The following is a 21,141-nucleotide window of genomic DNA, read 5'->3' on the forward strand; positions in this document are numbered from 1 at the left end:
ATATATATTTATTTTCCTAAATTATTTTAATTAATTTTATATAAAAATGTTCAAATAAATGGGGACCCTAAAGTTAGAAATAAGGCCAGTGTTACAGACGACATGTTTGTGTCTCCCCAAAATTCATGTTGAAGCCCTAACCCTTAATGTGATAGTATTAGGAGGTGAAACTTTTGGAAGGTAATTAACTTCAGATGAGGTTATGAGGGTGGAGCCCCTATGATGGGATTAGTACCCTTACAAGAACAGGAAGAGACACAGAGCTTTCTCTCTCACCATGTGAAGATACAATGAGAAGGCAGCTGCATGCAAACAAGGTAGAGAGCCCTCATCAAGAACCCGACCATGGTGGCACCCTAATCTTGGACTTCTAGCCTCTAGAACTATGAGAAATAAATGTCTATTACTTAAGCCACCACATCTATGGTATTCTGTTATAGCACCATGAGCTGAGTAAGACAAATGGGAATCATTGGTCTGAACTACTTTCCCAAACTGCAGTCATTTGTACATCAACTTAATGTTTTACTACAATTTGTGCATGACCTTTATCATATGTATCTTAAACTTTATGATTTTTATTTCAAAAGATTCATTAAAAATTAAACTTTATGTTCTAGTCTAGTCCTACCCAGAAAATGAACAAATTAGCTATAAACAGAAGGAAAGAATAAAAATAAAATAATTAACATAATAATGTTAAATTCCAGCCAGATGCCATTTCCTATTCAAAGTCTCTGATTCTAAAGTTTCTCCTTAAAAAAAGAAGATTAGCAACAGTTTGAGGGGTGTATTAGTCCATTTATGTTGCTTATAATAAAATACTTGAAACTAGGTGATTTATAAAGAAAACAAAATTTATTGCTTAGTGTTTCTGAGGCTGGGAAGTCCGAGGTCTCACATTGCAAGATGGTGGAAGCAGAGAGAGTAGAGAGTGAGAGACTCTTCACACTGCCCTTTTAAAGCCCTCCAAACCGTGCCCATGACCACTATTTTTATTTTTATTTATTTATTTATTTATTTTTAAAGATGACCAGTAAGGGGATCTTAACCCTTGACTTGGTGTTGTCAGCACCACGCTCAGCCAGTGAGCGAACCGGCCATCCCTATATGGGATCCGAACCCGGGGCCTTGGTGTTATCAGCACCGCACTCTCCCGAGTGAGCCATGGGCCGGCCCCTAACAAATGTTTATAAATGAATGAATGTTGGCAATGTTCTTATGCCTTCTTTATAAACTGCAAGGTGGCTTGTGGTACTCATTGTCAACAATAGGCAATGTTCATCAACATTGTTGGAGTTTTCCCTAGAGCAAGAGTTTTTGAATTTTGTATGTGGACCTGTAGTGGATCCAGAGATGGCCTTCAGAAGTTCCACAAACTCCCTGAAGTTATATTCATTTGAAGATATGCATTTTCTGCAGAGAAGGATCTTAGCTTTTATCAGATTTACAAAGGGATATATGACCTAAAATGAGTAGGAATCACTGCACAAATTGTGAAAAGTGGTGTGGAGTATTCTAGTCAATGTATTTTCACACATACACATATCAATTGGTTCCTTGATCCCACTTGATAAATAAAATATATATGACCCAGTTGTCCCAGCACTTTAAGATCTAGATTAGATCAGCTTTACTCCTTGTTTCATGCCCTCTAGAAATTGTTTTCCCAAGAGTTTATAGATTCCTTGGGGGTGAACGTGTGGCATATACTCTGCCTCCTCTTTCTCTGTTTCTCAACCTGTCAGCCCAGAATTGAAACTCAATCCCTTCTTTGGTTTTCATCAAGAACAAAGAATACATTCACAAAAAGCATTTTTAAGTGTTATTGTCCTAACTAATGATTTAGGGGTTCTAGGAAGGGATCACATAGCAGAAAATCCAGATTTCTGACATATTCTTGGCTCCTTACTCCTTCCTCTTTTATGGATCACAGATTTCCCCTGGGATTCCAGTTCTTTCTGTATTGTGCAGAGCTACTTAGCACAATAACAGCTTTTATTTCTGTTATTTTTTGTGTAACTGAATCCTAAAAAGGCGATCAGCAGCCAAAAGGGCCATCCATTTGACAGGAGCCTCTCTCTTTAGAAGGCAGATATGATGATAAAGAACTTTTTTTTTTCTTTTTGTATGTATGTTTTAACATCTCAAATTTCATGAAGCCATCTTACTAAATTCTGTACGTCTATATTTTTGTTAAGAATCCCCTTTACTTCACTGTTGATATTAGGTCCTTGCAGTGGGATAGGACCTATAAGCACATGGATAATCTTATTCTTACATAGAACAAAAGAGGAGGAACATTTTTATTTTGAGATTTACTAAACTGGTTTTTATCACTGTCCTATAAATTGAGTTTTCTCCTATGTTTAAGTTCCTCCAGTTTTAGTTTCTTTTTCTTCTTTTTTTTCAGAATAGTAATGTCTTTATTTTTGATGATATAACATTAATATGTGTTTTATAAAAATTCAAACAACATGGAAATACACAATTTAATTAATGAAACTCCCTCTACAATCCCAGTGTACAGAGATAGCTTCTATTAACAATTTAGTATATTTCATATCTTTTTGGAGATTTAAATGCATATAGCAACAACAACAAAACAGTGACTGTGAGCCAGGTGCTGTGCATTGTCTCATTAAATCATCACAGAGTCTCTGAGATGGGGCCTCTGTTTACCAAAAAGTACACTTGAGGCTTATAGCTAACTGGTGAATTGCCTAAACATATTTCCAATATTTGCTATCTTAAGCAATGTACAATGAATAAGATGTATCTAACTATGTGTTCTTGTCTGATTATCTCCATTTGATAAATTTCCACAACTAGAATTGCTTGGTCAAAAAATGTGCACATTTAAGCTTTTGGTTCATTTTGAGAGAGGTAGTTATGATCGCGAGCTTTGTAGTCTTACACACCCCTGTTCAGAATCCACCTGCCACTTAACTGAGCACTCACTAGACTGAACATTCACTGTACCTCAGTTTGCTCATCTCCAAAATGATACCTCATATGGCTGTAAGGACTAAATGAGATGACATATGCAAAACCCTGGCTAGTATCTAGTGCCTGGGAATAACAGTGTACAAGACAGACCAGGTGCCTGCTCTTACAGAGCTGACATTTTAATGTGGGATGGGGGAGGTGGCAGTGAAAGACAGGCAGTGAACAAATGAATGAATAAGAAAAATAACAGTGCCGTGCAGACAAAAGAAAATGATAGGTAGGTGATCTTACGTTGAGTGGGCTAGGGAAGTCCTTCTGAAGAAGTGACATTTTAGCAAAGGTCTGAATGACAAGTATATTCTTATATTCCTAAAATTCTTAGAAAAAGAATCATGGGATCAAAGATTACCTGCATTAAAAATGGTCAATATGGTATGACATATTGACCTGCAAAAATTTAAAAAATAATTTACATTCCTTGTGTGTATAGACATGCCTTTTTCCTTCACTCTCACCAGAACTTTTCCCCTGAAGTTAAAAAGTAGGATCGTGGAAAGATTGCCTTAGGGACATTTCCATTTGTCTTTTAATGAGCTTCATTAACCGGGGGGAAAAGATAAGAAAACAAGTTAGTCCCTTTGAGGAATTCCTTCTGTTCCCTCTCCCTATCTTAGGGACATTTCCATTTGTCTTTTAATGAGCTTCATTAACCGGGGGAAAAGATAAGAAAACAAGTTAGTCCCTTTGAGGAATTCCTTCTGTTCCCTCTCCCTAAACTGATTATGTGCCATCACTCATTACACTAGAAACCTTTCTCTTCACTAGTGGTTGTTTTCTCTATGCCAGTTCCTGCCTGCATTATGTGATAGGACTGGAAGCCTCCAGCATATTAACCAGCATACATGTTGATTAACAACCACTTTTCCCTCTTCAGAATTAGGCAATGCCTGTCTCAGGGGCGATGCTGATCAGCATTGCTTTTGCTGTAGAAACAAGGCAGCTTTTAGAGGTATGCTGGCTTTTCCAAACAAATTAGTTGGCAAGGCTATAACACCTTCTGTGAGTTAAAACTGTGCAGAAGGCTCTGCACATCTTATTGTTAAAGTCAAACCCTTCTCCTTTGTGACATACAGTAGGGGCATGGGACATTGCTGAACACCGTACAAACCAGAATCAGTGGGTAAGAAGACCTCTTTTGTTTGTTTGGAATGTATATATGATTACATATTGTCTGTAGATCTGTTCTGAAAGCTTTTTATCATTCTATGTAAACTGTGCCATAAGAAATATTCTCTGTAAGTTTTGAGCAAGGCTCAGCATCATTATAACAATATTGTACATGTTAAATTACAGATATCATTCAGGTACTGTTGTTCATTTATGGGACAAATGTATATTTTTATGGAATATACATGTATTAGAATTTAATTTCTGATTCAAGCCTTAAAGAAGATACTGTATTCTTCAGTCTCATAGATAAATGGATTAAAAGTCACTTGTTCTTAAAATGTAATTTCTTTTTATAATCTTTTAAAACTGAGCAACTTAAATAAAACATCTTGAGGGCACCATGTGTAAGCAAGGGTGTCCGGGGGTGGCGTGGGGAGGGAATGTGTTTGGTGAAATTGTCCAGGAGAAAAGCACCGCTCACTTGAAGCCCAGCAATTTGTCATCCAAATATGTGCAGATTGCTGGTGCTATAAATAGTTTGAACTCAAGTAAACAGCTTCTTCCCCCTAACTGCTGCTCAGCCATTATTCGGGTGCCAGAACAGGCTGAGGAGCAGCAGCTCACACCAGGCTCAAGGCACTTGTGTGCATCTTGGGCTGCTTCTCTGCAAGGCAGAACAGTTAGCCACCTAAGACTTGAGATGACCAGGGGTCAGATATTCACCCACTTTAGTTCCCTACTTTTGGTTCCCACCCCTACACAGTCTGATGTACAGCTTTATAAACTTGCCTCTGCTGTTAGAGTAGCACTGATTTAAGATTCCTGGCAACTATTAAAAACCCTGGTGCCACATGGCTGTTAAAGGAATAGATTTAGGTGGCACAGACTTTCTCTTTTCAGGGCAGAAGCACGCACAGCTCATTTCTTTCTTTGGAGCCAAGAAGAGTGGCATTGGTTGTCAGAACTACTGCAAGCTGCCTATGCCAGCAGCTGACCTTCTGTATGCCAGGCAGGCAGGGTGCTGACATTTCAAGAGCCCCTTTCAAGATTCAAGCAAAATTCTTTTTTTTTTTTTTCCTTTTTGTCTTTTCTACTGACCGGCAACGGGATCGCAACCCTCGGTGTTGCGCCCGCACCGCGCTCAGCCAGCGAGTGGGAACCGGTCTCCACATGGGATCCGAACCCTCAGTCGTATAACTTCGTATAATGTATGCTATACGAAGTTATTACGTTTTGCCAATTTAACAAAAATTATAAAAGTAATACACGTACACAAAAATATATGTTCAGACTGTATTAGTCTGTTTCTGTTGCTTATAACAAATACCTGGAATTGGGTGATTTGTAAGAAAACTAGATTTATTGCTTACAGTTTCACAGACTGGGAAGTCCAAAGTCCAGGGAACACATTTGGTAAGGGTTTTCGTTGGTGGTGGCTTTACAGTAACACAGGCATCTCACATAGCAGGCAAAATTCTGACATTAGAGCAACTGAGGACATTCTATGGCTTATTACTATATTTCCTTTGGAAAAAATGTCTTTCTGTTTTTTAAATGCCTGCTTCAGCTACATTCATTTACAGTGACTCTTATGTCACATGCTGTGAGGAGGTTATGAATAATTTGACATTTTGTTGTCGAGGGGACAGTTGATAAGGGATGGTAGAAAGAATACTGGATTAAGGATTAGGAAGCCTGGATTCTTGGGCAAGTTACCTAACTTTTCTTAGCTTCGGTTTCTTCATTTGTTAAGTTCTTTCTTCTGTTTCATGGGGTTGATGAGAAAATTTATGTTAAAGTACTTTGTGAGCTATCCTGAACTAGTGGAATGTGAAGGAGAGGCGGGGTAGTGAAAAGAGCCTGGGCGGTAGAGTTTCACAGGCCTGGCCTCCTGTTCTGTGACCTCAGGCAAATGGCTAATGTCTCTCAGCTTCAAACTTTTCATCTGTAAAATGAGAATATCAGCGCCCGCCTTGCAGGAATGTCATAAGGATTAGAAATAGCATATGTAAAGCACTGATAAATGGCAATAGTTAAATGGCAATGATTGTTATTATTGCACTTAATGTGGAGATATCAACTCTGAGTGATTTAAGATTCTAATCCTGAGGAAACGTTCAGTTTGTAGATGTCAAGATTAGCAGAAAGCCCTGCTAAAAAAAGCTGATAGCGATACTGATAATAATAGATAACTTTTAAAAATCAAAGTAATATGTGAACATGATAATAAGAAAAAAAAATCTACAAGTCCAGAAAGGTATCGGTTTCCTGCTTACCCCATCACCCTGAGGCAGCCATTTTATTTTTCTGCTTTTACTTCTTTTGGTGGTTACTTCCATTTCTCTAAATAATATTACCTCCTTTTCTTTTTAAAAATTAATTTTGTTTTTGTCAGAACAACACATGCACATAGTTTTGTTTAGTTCTTTTTAAGGTCAAATATCATAAAAACTTGTAGTAAAAACCAGCTGTCCCCTGTCCCCACCCCTTCTTTACCCTCCCTCCTGTCCTGCTCCTAAGAGCATACACTTTTGATCCTGTTGGCTGTTTGATCTAATGTTTATCTCTATATCTCTAAATAATGTGCTTATACAGCTATCTCTGTCTTTAACAAAAATTGCATTATGGAAAATTTCAAACACGTATAAAACTAGAGAGAATAGTATAACAAATTCTCATATGCCACCCATTACCCAGCTCCAGAAATCAACATCCCACAACAAATCTTGTTTCATCTGTGCCTGTAGCCATTTTCCCCTGCTGCTGGATTATTTTGGAGTAAATTCTAGACACAATATCATTTCATCAATAACTACTTTAGCATGTATCTCTAAGAAAATAAGGACTACTTTATTTATTTATTTATTTTACATAACTACAGTAGCAAAAATCTCCAATTAACCCATAAATACATATTTTTTCAAATTAGATCCAAGCAAGGACCACACATTACTATATTGCTCTTTCTTGACTAGTCAGTTTTCGATGTTGCTTATTGACTTCCTAGAATGGCATGTGAGGCTTTAGTTTTTTATAATCACCATGACCGACTCATACTCTTTCTCCTTCCCCTTTTCTCCCAATATCACAGTTTTTGGTTAAATCAGTATTCAGTGTTTTACAGTGTTATGACATTATGAATATTATTTACTGCTGAGTCAGTAATGTTCTATGTTGCTTTGTATTGCTTCGCCCCCCACGGATCTGTCGCCCCACTTCCTCCGGGTGATGGAGACACAAAGGATTACTCAAAGCCCATTTCTTTCGAGCAGTGAGAAGCCCCGAAGAGGTTAATCTCCCACCGGAACCCTCAAGCGAGAGGGAACCCTTCCTCGAGAAATTAACGCCAATTTGGGGCTCTCTTCCTGCATTTATTTTCCAGACCAGGAAGTTACAGGAAGAGAACAAAGGTGAGGTTATAGTTTAACAATATAGGCTGGTAACTTTCAGTGAAACAAGCCAGATGACATTCCAGTAAAGCAATTAAGTGGTCCTATCAATAACAGTTTGATCTTAGCAAACATTCCTTCTTATAGCAATTCTTAGTATCTTTACATAACAATCAGTAACTAGTCTGTCTTTGAGCCAGCAACCTGCTGTGCCACAATCCTTATCTTGCAACAGAGACTTATACCCTGAGGGAAATTTCCAGTCCTCCACAAGGTAAATACTTGAAACTGCAGGGCTTTGGAAAACCAGGCCCTGTGAAGTACATAAGCTTTATAGTATATTCCACAGTTCTAATTATTTTTCCTTTCTGTATGACTTTGTTTTTCCTGAACTTAGTAATAGGTTATTTTCTTTAACATGCTGAGTTTGTTCCTTATTGCCAAGTCTTTCCACACTTTCCTGTAGACTTTTTTTTTTTTTGGCAGCTGGCCTGTACAGGGATTGAATGCTGGACGTTGGTGTTATCAGCACCATGCTTTAACTGAGCTCACTGACTAGCCCCCTCCTGCAGACTTTCAGTCCCGTTTTTGTCAGAACTGGCAGGGAATCTGTCAATTCCCATTTTCCTGGAGTCTGCCACCCTCCTGCTTTCAGCAGACTGGTCCTTTCTAGGTCCCAGAGCTACCCTCATCATCATCACCCTTGGCATTCCTCTCACCTCTCTTATTGGATCCTACCTCCTTAGTTTAAACCCTCATTTAGGTGAAGCATATTCTCCAGGAGTTTACTGAGAAAACAGTGCGTGAGAGATCAATTATTCTATGTCCTTGCATGTCTAAAAATGTCTTTATTTTACCTAGTTAAGTATAGAATTCTAGGTTCCAAATCGTTTTTCTTTAGAACTTTTACCTTAGAAATCACTGTTCTGTTGTCTTCAGGCATCAGTATTGCTAGTGAGAAGTCCGATGCCAGTTGATTATTTTCTTTTGAAACAGTCTGTTTGTACCTCTGAAAACTTTAGGATTTTTTTCTTTTGAATTCTCAAAGGTTAGGAGGCTGTGTCCAGGTGTGGTCCTACTCAGCACTTTTCAGACTTTTCAGATTGAAGATTCATATCTTTCTTGAGCTCTGGGAAATTTTCCTCATGATTTCTTATGATAATTTCCTATCGTCCTTTTTCTGCTTTTTTTTTTTTTTCCTCTGGAATTCCTATTGAGTCTGATGTTGAACTTCCAGACTTGTTGCCTTATATCAAGATCCTTTTTTATCCTGAGTCTTTTTTCCTATATTTTGAAATATCTCTTTTCCTTATTCTCCAGTCCTTCGACTGAATTGTTAATTTCAGTATTCATATTGTTAATTTCCAAAAAGCTCAGTTTTTTCAGTTTACTTCCTTTATGTTTTTTCGACACAGTATCTTCAGGATCTCTGAAGGCATAAGAATTTTTTGAAAGCTTCTCCTTTTTCAAATTTTCTTTTCTTTTACAGGGTCCATTTTCTCTTTATTTTAGTGTATCATGCTGTTAGTTTTCTTCAGATGCCCTGCAATGCTTTTTTTGGCCATTTGTAATCAATAATAAGACTCCTTTTAGGGGATAGGCCTTGGTTTCCTCTGTCTGTCTGTCCCATAGGCCTTGATCCTGCCTGGGAAGCTGCTGGCAGCTCTCTGTACCAAGTAGAAGGGTGCATTTTGCCTTAGAGCACATGAGCAGGAACAGGAGTTAGACTGAGGGTCCTTCAAATGTCAAATAAGGAGACCATTCTCCTAATAGAAGCCCTAGGTCAGCCCTAGGGACTTCATTCAATTTATTTAAAGGGCGCTGCTATCTTTCCTTGTGTTTCTATAGAGCTTTCAGGCCCTCTGTGTGCTACAGGTGGGGAGGGATCGGGCTGGCACAGAACCTTCAGAGAATCCCCAGATTTTCATTCTTCTTCCTGTGTGTGTGTGTGTGTGTGTGTGTGTGTGTGTGTGTGTGTGTGTGTGTGTTTAGAAGATATTTATTGAGTTTCCTATTCTGTGCCAGGCACTGTTCTAGGCACTCGGGATAGATATGAGTAAACCAGGGAGACATGTTGTTGACCTCATGGATATTACATTGTGGTAAGGCAACACACACATGTACTTACAGGAACATATGTTGAGGGTACGGCAGGGGGAGCTAACATGGCTTAGAGAGGAGGCCTCCCCAAGGAAGTGATATTTAATTGGAGATATGATGGCTGATTAAGAGCTAATCAAAATAAGAAGGAAGGGCTGATCAGATTTGTATTTCAAAATGCAGTGGCAAGTGAGAGCCTCAAACCCATAGAAGGTCTTCCTACTGTTAGAGCACCAGGCTGTGCAGCCTTAGAATAGTCCATTGTCTTCTCTGGGCCTGGCATTCCTCTCCTCTAAAATGAAGAAACCACGGGCTCTTTTCAGCTATAAAAATCAATGAATCTGAGATTGTTTAAAATTAACTTGAGTGAGGGCCGGCCTGGTGGCGCACTGCTACAGTGCGCCGCTTGGGAAGCGCGGCGACGCTCCCGCCGAGGGTTCGGATCCCACATACAGACCGGCTGCTCACTGGCTGAGCGAGGAGCGGGGGCAACACCTCCAGTCTGAAACTTATTGCTAGTTGGCAGGAAGAAGCTCCAAAGAAGGCGTAAGAAGGCAGGGAGGGGACAGTATGGTATCCTGCAAACCTGTCCATTTTTTTTTTTTTTTCCCCTTTTTGTCTTTTTTCTTCTGACAACATAGCATTTCTTTAATATAGAATTAGGCCAAAAGAAAATAAAGGTATTTTAATGCTATAATTAGGACTTTATTTTACAGGGTACTCAAATGTGTGCAGGGAAGAATACATTTGTAGGACAGAAAAACAGTTTGGTGATGAAAAAGAAATACAGAAAACATAACATTTATAGTGGCAGGGCACTGGTAAGCGTAATAACTTCGTATAGCATACATTATACGAAGTTATACGATTTTTCCCCTTTTTGTCTTTTTTCGTGACCGGCAACGGATCGCAACCCTCAGTGTCGCGCCCGTACCGGACCGGGACCGGCAACGGGATCGCAACCCTTGGTGTCGCACCCGCACCTCGCTCAGCCAGTGAGCGGCTGGTCTGTATGTGGGATCCGAACCCTTGGCAGGAACGCGCACTGTAGCAGTGCGCCACCGGGCCGGCCCAAACCTGTCCATTTTGTAAGCACATACTCACTGGGGGTCAGGCTTCACTTCTCCTGCAAGCTAACCATCCACACATTGCAGAAGCAGTCCAAAGGGGACTAGAACATCAAACCCTGAAGAAAAAGCAGCCAGGTATACTCCAAAACCAGAAAAATATATCGAACATGTCTTTGTCATCTTTTGTGGGGTTGACTCCTCTCTCCCCATAAAATGACTTAAGTTTGTAATTTCAAAACATTGTTTTGAGTGTAAGTGTGGTTCCTTCTCGGGGCTGTACACTAGGAGGTTAACTCTGGTGATTTCTGGGTGGTGGGATTATAGACGATTTTCTTCCCTTTTTTCCTATGTTTCATAATAAACATTTATGATTATAATTGGAAAGAAGACAAAATCTACTTTTACTTATAAATCTCAGTCAATTTGCTTCCCAATTAATTGCCTAGAAAAAGCGTGGACCTTCTGTCTGTATGGTGTAGTGAATAAGTGGGTTTAAAATAGCATGACAACTGAAGCCCGCCTTTGATGGGGTGAAGAGCTTGTACTTTACAGAATTTGTTTGGACTAGAAAGTGGTTAGTGGAGGCCAGAATTTATTCATTCATACGCTTCTTTCAACAGATATTCATCAGTTACTAGTTGAACAAATTATTCTATTAATTTGAGTCTGAAGTTTCCTCGTGTGTCAAGTGGAAATAATTATACCTACCCTACCTCATAGGGATTCTTGTGGGGATTAAATGAGGTAATTTATATAAAGCAGTTAGAGTATTACCTGGCAAATGAAAGTTTTTGTTTTTGTTTATGGATTTTCTTATTTTAATGTGTCTTATAATATGTGCAAAATACTGCTAAATTAGATACAGATCTTTTCCTTGAGAAGCTCAGATTCTAGCAGAGGAATAAGATCTCCCAGAAATAAATATTCCTCAAAGGAGAAAAGGATAAGTTTCTTGAGAGAGAAATAGATAGTATTAAGGATATTCAGAAAAGGGGGAGACCCAATGGAGCCAATACTGCTGTCTGTGAAGAACAGCCGCATTTCCTGCAGGAAAGCCCGTTAAGAGGCAGTAGAGCAAGGGGGTGCCAATGCAGGCCTGACCCCAGACAGTTCTGAGTTATAACATGGGCTCAGCCACTTACTCCTGTGACTCTTTGAGCAGGTTGGCCAGCCTCTCCACGCATCCATTGCCACAGCTGTAAGGTGTGAATATTAATAATACCTCCTGCACCTGATCGTTGTGAGGATTACATGAAGTGGTGGTTATAGAGTGCTCTGCAGAGTGTGGCCCCAGTGCACAAAGTGTACCCTCTCTTGTCAGTTACAAGACAAAATGAGTGTGCTGGTGTTGTCATGGTTCTCTTCTCAAGGATTCTGTCACAGATGTAGAATTATTCAGTCCACAAAGTAAGTGTTACAGAGTATGTATTGCTGAAGAAAATGATATTGCTGTTTCTATGAATGGGCTCCTTAACTATTATTTTTGTTCAAGTAGCAAAACATGATTCAAAGCACCAAGGACAATGTCAGTAAGCTGACCTGTCTCAAGAGCCCAGCTTCATTTCCTGACGCCAACTCGGCTTCTGGAAAGGCACAGCCAAACAGTTGCCCCAGCCTCTGATCACTCCAAGCTGAGTGTTGCTGCTGAAAACATGCCTGACAGCTCTCAGTGGGCTTTTGTACATTACTCATCCTGACGTTCTAGAGGAATACAGGACCTTTCTTCTGACTTCCCGACATTCTTGAATTTATTTCACTGTCACATCATCATCAGGGCTGCACATGGTGAAACTGAGTCAGAACTAGAAAATAAGGTCCTGGGCCGGCCCGGTGGCACACTGCTACAGTGCGCCGCTTGGGAGCGAGGCGGCGCTCCCGCCGAGGGTTCGGATCCCACGTACAGACCGGTTCCCGCTCACTGGCTGAGCGAGGTGCGGGCGCGACACCGAGGGTTGCGATCCCGTTGCCGGTCCTGGTCCGGTACGGGCGCGACACTGAGGGTTGCGATCCATTGCCGGACACGAAAAAAGACAAAAAGAAAAAAAAAAAAAGGAAAAGAAGGTCCTTACTATTAAGACATCGCAACTTATTTTTGCAAGTATTTTTGAACTTACATTATGTGCCAGGCACTTAACCCACATAACAACCTTATAGGGTAAATGCTATTATTATTCTCATTTTACATTGGGAAACCAAGGCATAAAGAAGTTAAACAACTTGGCCAAGGTCATGAACAGCTAGAAGGTTCAGAGACCAGAAGGAAACCCAGATCTCTCCAAGCTGTTAACTGCTGCTCTCCGTGGGTTACCAGGCTGGTGTTCTTTTTATTCCACGACAGTCTTACACCAACTTGTTGTAAAGCCTTCAGATTAGCCTGTTTGCTTGGGCCTTTCCTGATAAGCATCAAAGTTTTCTGAGAACTAATTAAAATTCTTGTTAAGTCATAAACTACCACAACCTTACTCCCATCTATAAAAAGTTTCTTTCCCAGTAGAGCTCCAGTCCTAGATTCCCATCCCCTTTGAAATAGTATTAAAACAGATCCGATCTGTCCCTTTTGGGGAGAGGCAGTTGAAGCCCAGACTTGCTTCAGGCTGCACAGTATTTTGGTAGCAAAGCACCCCTCTGACCCAGTGGTTTTAAGTGCTTCCTTTACCAGGCTGGGTGGAGTAACCATTTTGAGAAATAGCATTGGTATGTGTGTGGCATATGTGCTGACCTAGTTAGGAGTTAAAAGACTGTTTTTAATTCTGGGCCTTTCATTTTGAGCTGTGTGACCTTGGGCATGTCACTTAACTTCTCTGTTTCATTTTCCTATCCAGGAAAGAAAGATTAATAATGCAGCCCCTGGATATCTAGTTCTCCTAAGGGTGTTATCATAATCAAATGAGATTGTGTACAACAATGAGAGCTAACATCTATTCAATACTTAATGTGTACCAAATACTTTCAGTTTCCTTACATGTGTTATTTAACGCTTATATTCCTAAAATGGAAGCATTAGTATCCCATTTTACAGTTTAAAAAAACTGAACTTCAGAGAAATTATGTCACACATGACTCAGATCCACATCTCTGGCTCCCAAATGATGTTCCTTATCACTACGTATGTCAGATTGCTTCCCGTTGTACATAAAAGTAGAGAGGTTTTATACATGTATGTCTTCACCATCAGGAACTCTACAAATGCAAAGGATTATTATTGTCTCTTGTAACCAGTGCTGTTCCATGTTACTCCCTAAGGGAAATTAAGTTCTCTTATTTGTTTATTTTATCTAGTAGTTTATACTGTCTCTTCATGTCCACCGGGACTTGTTCAGTGAATTCTTTCGGTTTTTCTCCCAGAGAAACTGTTCTGCTCCACAATAAAGGGGATTAAAGGAGCCCAGCTGAGCCTGGCATCTGTGGCAATGGCCTCTAATTTCTCCAGAGTTCTTTCCCCCCCTCAAACATGTAGTTGGTAAAATGCCTTATAATGCATTTGTTGATAGGCTTGTCAGTCATGGATGTTTAGTCATGGCATTTCAGAAGTGAAAGACACCAAAACCATCATTTTATTGATGGGGAAACTGAGGTCCAGAAAAGAAGACAAATTGCTTGAGGCCATTCATCCAGTTGGGGGCGTGACTAAGACCAGAACCCAGTTCGCCAGGCAACAGACCAATACTGTTTCCGGGCATTTTCTGTGGGCACACGTCATCTTCCCTACATGGAGGGCAAACTCACGTACTGTGCCCAGCATGTATCTAGGAAACTTTATGGAGAAATTTAACAACTTGGAAAATTGGGCAGGAAGAAAGAGATGGACTTGGGGTGGGGTGAAGATTCATCCTAACTAGTATATTTTATACTAAAGAAATGTATTAAAATACTGCAAAGTAAACTGGATAGCCTACAGTCGGCAGTAACTAAGAAGCAAAGGAATTTACATGATAGGAAGCCTTTTGTCGCTAAGGCTGCAGGGTAAAAATTGAAGGAAGGATGTTAGGCAAATGTGACGGGCCTGGGGTGTAGTTACAGCCCCCTAGCTCATTGTCCAAAGGAAATGGATCTCTCCCATGGACAGAGAGGTGGAAATTGAGCAAGTGAGTCGAGTGGTTGACATCATCAGGCCGAGCATTGAATTACAACAAATGGGGACTTACTTGGCCCAAGGCATGGGAAACACCCACTAAAACCTCGAAGTGCTTTTCATTTAGGAGACCCGGAGAGAGAGAGAAAGGGCAAGAGAGACTCCTGCCTGCACTATAGGTCTGGACTGCTAATCTTGAATCCTGGCTTCTTAAATTCTACCTTCCCTTCCGGCAGGACCATTGGACTTGGAGAAAACTTTGCTCTTGTAAGTAGAACTTCACTCTCCTCCTCTGCCCCCCACCTCCAGGGAAAAGCAGAGCTTCGAGGCAGAGCTCTCTGGAGAGCTTGCTTTCCAGCTTGTTGGTCACAAAGTGTCTATTTTTATATTATGATATATGTGAGCTTGCTCTGAAAATTATGGCTTTGTCTAAAACTGCCTAGGGCTAGAGTCGGAGCCTCAGGTCTCAAGATGGGCTCCATTCAAATGCTGTTTTACTTTCTTACCCAAAGAACTTTGACAGAGCTTTAAAAGCAGCTTCTTGCCCCAAATATAGGTGAAGAAATAAGTCTTCCCTTAGAAATTGGTGTTTTTCAGACCTTTATTTTTTTCTGATTACAAAGATGGTACAAAAAATTTTAAACATTGTAGAAGAAATGTCTCTGAAAGTGAAAATCCTCTATAATCTTCCCCTCACAAATATAAGATTAATATGTTAAATTTCAGGTACATATATGGTTAGATCACATATAACCCCAATGCTACAGTAGCTGTATGGAAAACTTCAAGATGCAAAGAAGGGTTGAAAATCTTTAACTTTGCCTCTGTGAACTTCTTATTTTTCCTTTTAAAAATTTGCTGTTTATGCCTATAATATAAACATGTAAGCCCTTAGGCATTTTATTTGTTCTTGTCTGTTTTCAGGATTTTAACCTCATGAAGCCACTCTGTGCATAGGGGAAGGGAGGGGGCCCTGTTGCCCCCTGATCCCTTACCTGTGGGGTCCCTGAGCTAAGGGTTCTCAGGTGGCTTGAGATGGCTTGCAGTGTGCTGAAACCTACCTCCCCTGTTAGCAGGTTAAATATATTTGAAAACTTACTGTTAAAGGAGAAAGATTTCAGCTTTAAAAAACAAAAAGACACCATATATTAGAAGGGACACCCAAGGAAACTATGTGATCTTGGGCAGGTGTTTCATATTCTCTGGGCCTCAGTTTCCTCATTTGTACCTAAATGAGGAGAAAAAATAGATGATCTCTATATTTACAGATTCATCTTGAAATAAACCATCCATATTTCTTACCTTTTTGAGGAGGACCCTTACAGCTTCAGGAGCAAAGTACCCTAGGTTTTCAGTATCCCAGAGTGGCTAAAAACTGATGCCTGTAAGACAGTTTAAAAAGTACGTAAAACAGGCAACATACTTCTGAGTTTCAAGATTTTTTTCAGGTTTTATGTTCCTAAAAAAAGAAAAGAAAAAGTCTCAGTGACATGGGTGTGTGTGTGTGTGTGTGTGTGTGTGTGTGTGTGTGTGTGTGTGTATGCATGGACAAGCATGCACACTTGGGGAGAGGCAAAAGAAAAGATTGACATTATTGAGTACCTCTTAAGTGGTAGGCTCTGTGTCATTCTCAACCCTTTACACTAGACGGTCAGTATTATCATTCCCTAACCCCATTGACTGAAGGTAAATGTTCATAATATATTCCCATATCAAAAGAACTACCTAATATTTACCTGAACTGTGTTTACATAATTATTGGCAGAACTTCAATTTTCTGTGCCTCCAATAGACCATATGCACCTTCTCTGTGTGTCTGTCTATCCCGTCAGTATGCTCCATTGCCTAGTTGAAAGCCTGGCACATGGACACTAAGGAGACACAGTTTCCTCAGTGTTAACTTAGAGCCCATCTTCCTAGTTCCTTGCACAGAGAAGTAAAGTGAATTGCTTGAGGTCTCACAGCTAGCAGGTGATAAAACTGGAGTTCCTTTTTTTTTTTTTAATTTACCAATATACAATGTAGTTGATTTTTGTGTCCCTTTACCAATTCCTCTTTCCCTCCTCCCTCTCCCCCCTCCCCCCATCAACATCATATCTGTTCACTTGTCTTAACAAGTTCAAGGAATTGTTGTGATTGTTGTGTCTTCTTCCCCACCCTCCCATTTGTTTGTATATTTATTGATTGATTGATTTTTAGCTCCCACAAATAAGAACACGTGGTATTTCTCTTTCTGGCCTGACTTATTTCACTTAATATAGAGCTGGAGTTCCTAATGAGAACTGGCTCTCCCTGAAGCCCTTGAACTTTCCACCACACATGCTGCCTTTTCCACATCATCTCCTTGCATCTCAGTCTCTCCATCTAAGTGAGGAGGATTGAATTAGAATCGAAGTCAGAGTAGTGTTTCTGTTTTTGTTTTTAATTTGAATGCCTTTAGGCAGGTGTGTTCTCCAGTTTATTACCATCTGCGCCATTCCCCTGCCCAGTCTATTGTGCTCTGTAGTCTCCTGTCTGGCCCCTGGCCCCTGTGGGCATTTGTGACCCTGGGATTGGTTGGTGTTCACAGTATCTGTCAGTTTAGACAATCTAGGGTTCAATGAGAAGTTGGTGAGGATGGCAGGTGTAGGAAAGTGAAGGAAAATGGTCAGGACTCCTCAGATGTTCAGGATCTTGCTGAGCATTTGTTGTAAATATGTGCCCAGGTGTTCCTTGGTTATTGTCTAATGTAATTGCGCATGTGCACCCAAGTGTCCTGGGTTATGGACTTAAGTATAAAAGATTAGTGGCTCTGATCCACAGGGCCCCCCCCTCGCCCCCGGGATGTCCCCAGGGGGGTCATGGGGAGGCCACTACTGGAGGCTGTTGCTGCCAGTGTCCCGAGGACCCTCTGGGAGGCACCGCCACTGCTGCTGGAGGCTGCTGTAAGCTGCTGTTGCTCCTGCTACTGCTACCACTGCTGCTGAGGACTGAGTTGGTGTCATCTGCCAAGGGCTCCCAGGATCTTTCTCAGTTACCTAGCGTGGACCCACATGTGAGGGGTCTCTTACCCAGCCAGGCATGTGAGGAGTCTGTGACCCAGTCTGCACAATGGGTTTGAGGGGTTTGTAAACCCTAAGCTGTAGCTTGACAGCAGGTAAGAGCTCAGCCCTCACCACCTCCTAGCTGAGAGATCCTGGATAGATTACTTCACCTCACAGAATCTGCTTCTCTTTCTATAAAGTGGGGGTGACAATCAACCTACCTTAAAATGGCTCTGCGCTGAGGAATGAGATAAGGCTCATAAAGCACTAAGTGGGTACAAAAGTACATGCTCAGGATTTGCTGCTTTACAGTTTCCAGAAAGTGAATGTTAGCCAGTGTACACAGGCATCTGCCCCTCAGTCATAGAATGACATTTGTTTGAGGAACCTGAAATTATCTTTGTACTCATCAGTTTTGAAGCCCCCTGTGATGGACCCTGGAGCTGCCATGTTGGCTCTTCAAGCCTCAGCACTATTTCCTGTCACCCAGTGAGTGAGGCTGAACTTCAAATCAACCAGCCAATGCTGAGGCCAAATGCAGAAGTGGGTACTATTCTCCTGGGATCAGAGGACCCTGCCCCAGCCACTCAAGGAAAAAGCTGGAAGCAGGTCCTGTGTCTAGAAGCTGCGCTTACCCAGTGAACTCAGTGTTTTCACAAGGGGCCAGAAGTAATTCCCAAGTGGAGACAGAGGTGGAAAATCTAAAGTTCTTGGAAATAGTTTATTAATCATGACCCGAGGCTTAGCTCACTACTTCCTGGAAATCCTTCAGAAATGCCTTGTGAAAACTACGAATACTGCTCCTTTAAGGAGTGGTTTCTTTAAAGTTGCAGTCAGCTCGATGCTGAGTGATTCTGAATTGCAGGTGAGAATCCATCCACTCTTACTGGAAGAAGCCAGCATTTCCTTACTTTAAAAGAAGGCTCATTAATTTTCCAAGAAATTACTGGCTTCCACTTGGCTCTTCAGAACTGAATCGTGGACCTTCAGGGCACTAAGGAGATGAAGTCTTTGATGACTAATGCATTCTTATTATGTCCCAGGGACCTAGGTCAGTTATTATGTTTAGTACTTTATAAGTGTGGTCTCTAACATTCAATAAAATGTATATTGAGGGCCTACTAGTGCTAAGCACTGGGCTAGAGGAACGGGGTGGCATTCTCTGTTCATCAGGGAAGATAGGCAAGCAAATGAATAATTACAGTGGCATGTGAAAAGTACTATGAGAGAAAATACTCAGAAGTGCTACACAGTGCCAGGCAGAGGATCAGCAACAAGCAGAGGTCCTGATCTTGAGCTGGGTTGATTGCTCCCATACTGTCCTGTTTCTGCCTCTCAGAGCTTTGCCAGCCTTTGCATTAGGGGGCAGCTGAGAGCTGCCCCCGCTGAAGCGCTCACTATCCCTGCACCTTCCTATCCACCATGGCTTCAGAGGAATGCAAGGATGTCTTCCTTACAGAATGTAGGGGCCCCACCTGAGAGGGCCCTGAATCCGGAGTCTCAAGTTGTAGTGAGGAAACATAGGGATGGGTGATTTTGCAGTCTGAAATCACTGGATTTTAATAACACAATAACATTTATTGTGGGTTTTTTTCTGATTCCAAAATTAGAACATGTTCAAGGAAGGAAAGCTAGACAGTACAGAAAAACATATTTTTTCTCTGGCTTTCGACTAAGGGCCTGTCTCCCCATCCCCTCACCCACATAATACCACTGCGTTTCAAGTTTAACTCTAATTTTAATTTCTCCCTGGGCAGAGTCTCATGTTTTGCATATCTCAAAGGGGCTTGTGTTCTGTGCTGTGGTCCACTGGGTAGGAGAAACTGCCATTCTGTGATTGGTCAGAGACTGCAGCCTTCATGTATCCTTTCGTGTATGTGTGCATGAATTCATCTACTGTTAAGAACCCTTTATGTGCTAGGCATTAGGTAGGGTGCTGTGGGGAGTATCAGTAAATAAGACTTTTAAGTTGCTCACAGCATGATAGGGAAAGAAGACTCAGATAACTCTAACACCTGTGATAATGTGCCCCAAGAGAGATGCAGAGTGCCGTGGAAACCTGAGAAAGTGGAGGGGCAGTATCATTTAAGCCGAGCCTTCAGTTTTCTTCAATAATTTTCCATGTATTCGGCCAATATTTTTTGAGCATCTAATATCTTCCAGTCACTGGGCAAGGTGATAGGTGGACAGTGTTAAATAAACCAGGCATGGCCCTTACCCACATTATGTTTACAAGGACAAAGAGTGGTGTTATGAAGTCAGTAAACAGGGTGAGGGATAGAGGAGAGTGTGATTGGGGGCTTCCTCGAAGAGGTGATGTTTAAACCGAGATGAATCAGTTGTGCCAAGAGGTAAGGGGGGAGCACCCTCTTCTTGCGTGCTGTAGGGTGGGAAACACAGTCAGCAGGGACAGGTGCACATGTGAAAGGATTTGAGGCAGGAAAACAGGTGGACTGTTGGAGACACTGAAAGGAGGCCAGTGGCGCCAAAGCACAGAGCAGGAGGGCAGAGAGAGATGGGCGAAGGTCAGGGTTAGGAGAAGCTTAAGAGAATTAGGCAGGGGCCTGAGGATGCAGGCCTTTGTGGGTGATGTGTGCTATGTGGAGAATGCACTGGAAGGCAGGAGTGGAGTGGAGTAAGGAGGCTGCTGTAAAATGTGCTTTGTAATATATGAAGTTTTGTAGAACTGTAAGGTATTATTATTTCTTTTTTTTTTTTTTTTTTTTTTTTTTTTCTATGTGGAGAATGCACTGGAAGGCAGGAGTGGAGTGGAGTAAGGAGGCTGCTGTAAAATGTGCTTTGTAATATATGAAGTTTTGTAGAACTGTAAGGTATTATTATTTCTTTTTTTTTTTTTTTTTGTCTTTTTTCGTGACCGGCAACGGATTGCAACCCTCAGTGTCGCGCCTGTACTGGACCGGGACCGGCAACGGGATCGCAACCCTCGGTGTTGCGCCCGCACCTCGCTCAGCCAGTGAGCGGCCGGTCTGTATGTGGGATCCGAACCCTCGGCAGGAGCGCCACCATGCTCCCAAGCGGTGCACTGTAGCAGTGCGCCATCGGGCCGGCCCAAGGTATTATTATTTCAATGAAACATTTATTATCAGTGAAATAAAAGTTAAAAGCAAAGCATTCTACGGGGGAGAGTGAAGTGTACTTTCTAGATAACTCTGAAATGGCACATTCAGTATGGGCAGCTCTCCCTCAAAAGTTTGTTGCGGGGCCAAGCCCGTGGCACATTCGGGAGAGTGCAGCGCTGGGAGCGCAGCAGTGCTCCCGCTGCGCGTTTGGATCCTATATAGGGATGACCGGTGCGCTCACAGTGCTCACTGGCTGAGCGCGGTGCGGCCGGTCTCAAAAAGGACAAA

General features: G+C 41.5%; 1 protein-coding gene across 3 annotated transcripts in view; it reads left to right on the forward strand.

Annotated features, from left to right (window-relative positions):
* The first annotated feature begins 4,110 nt into the window (after positions 1-4,110).
* PKIG (protein kinase (cAMP-dependent, catalytic) inhibitor gamma) overlaps positions 4,111-21,141 on the forward strand; it is a 55,760-nt gene continuing 38,729 nt past the window's right edge. Inside the window, exon 1 of one of the 3 annotated variants that reach the window (XM_008591246.1) lies at positions 4,111-4,129. The gene's annotated coding sequence lies outside the window, so the exon portion shown is untranslated. Of the gene's footprint in view, positions 4,130-14,925; positions 15,018-21,141 lie in introns of those variants that run through there. The other 2 variants (XM_008591245.1, XM_008591247.1) reach the window with 2 other exon arrangements.

The sequence above is a fragment of the Galeopterus variegatus genome, unplaced genomic scaffold, assembly GCF_000696425.1.
Source record: "Galeopterus variegatus unplaced genomic scaffold, G_variegatus-3.0.2 Scaffold6784, whole genome shotgun sequence".
Lineage (NCBI taxonomy): Eukaryota > Metazoa > Chordata > Mammalia > Dermoptera > Cynocephalidae > Galeopterus > Galeopterus variegatus.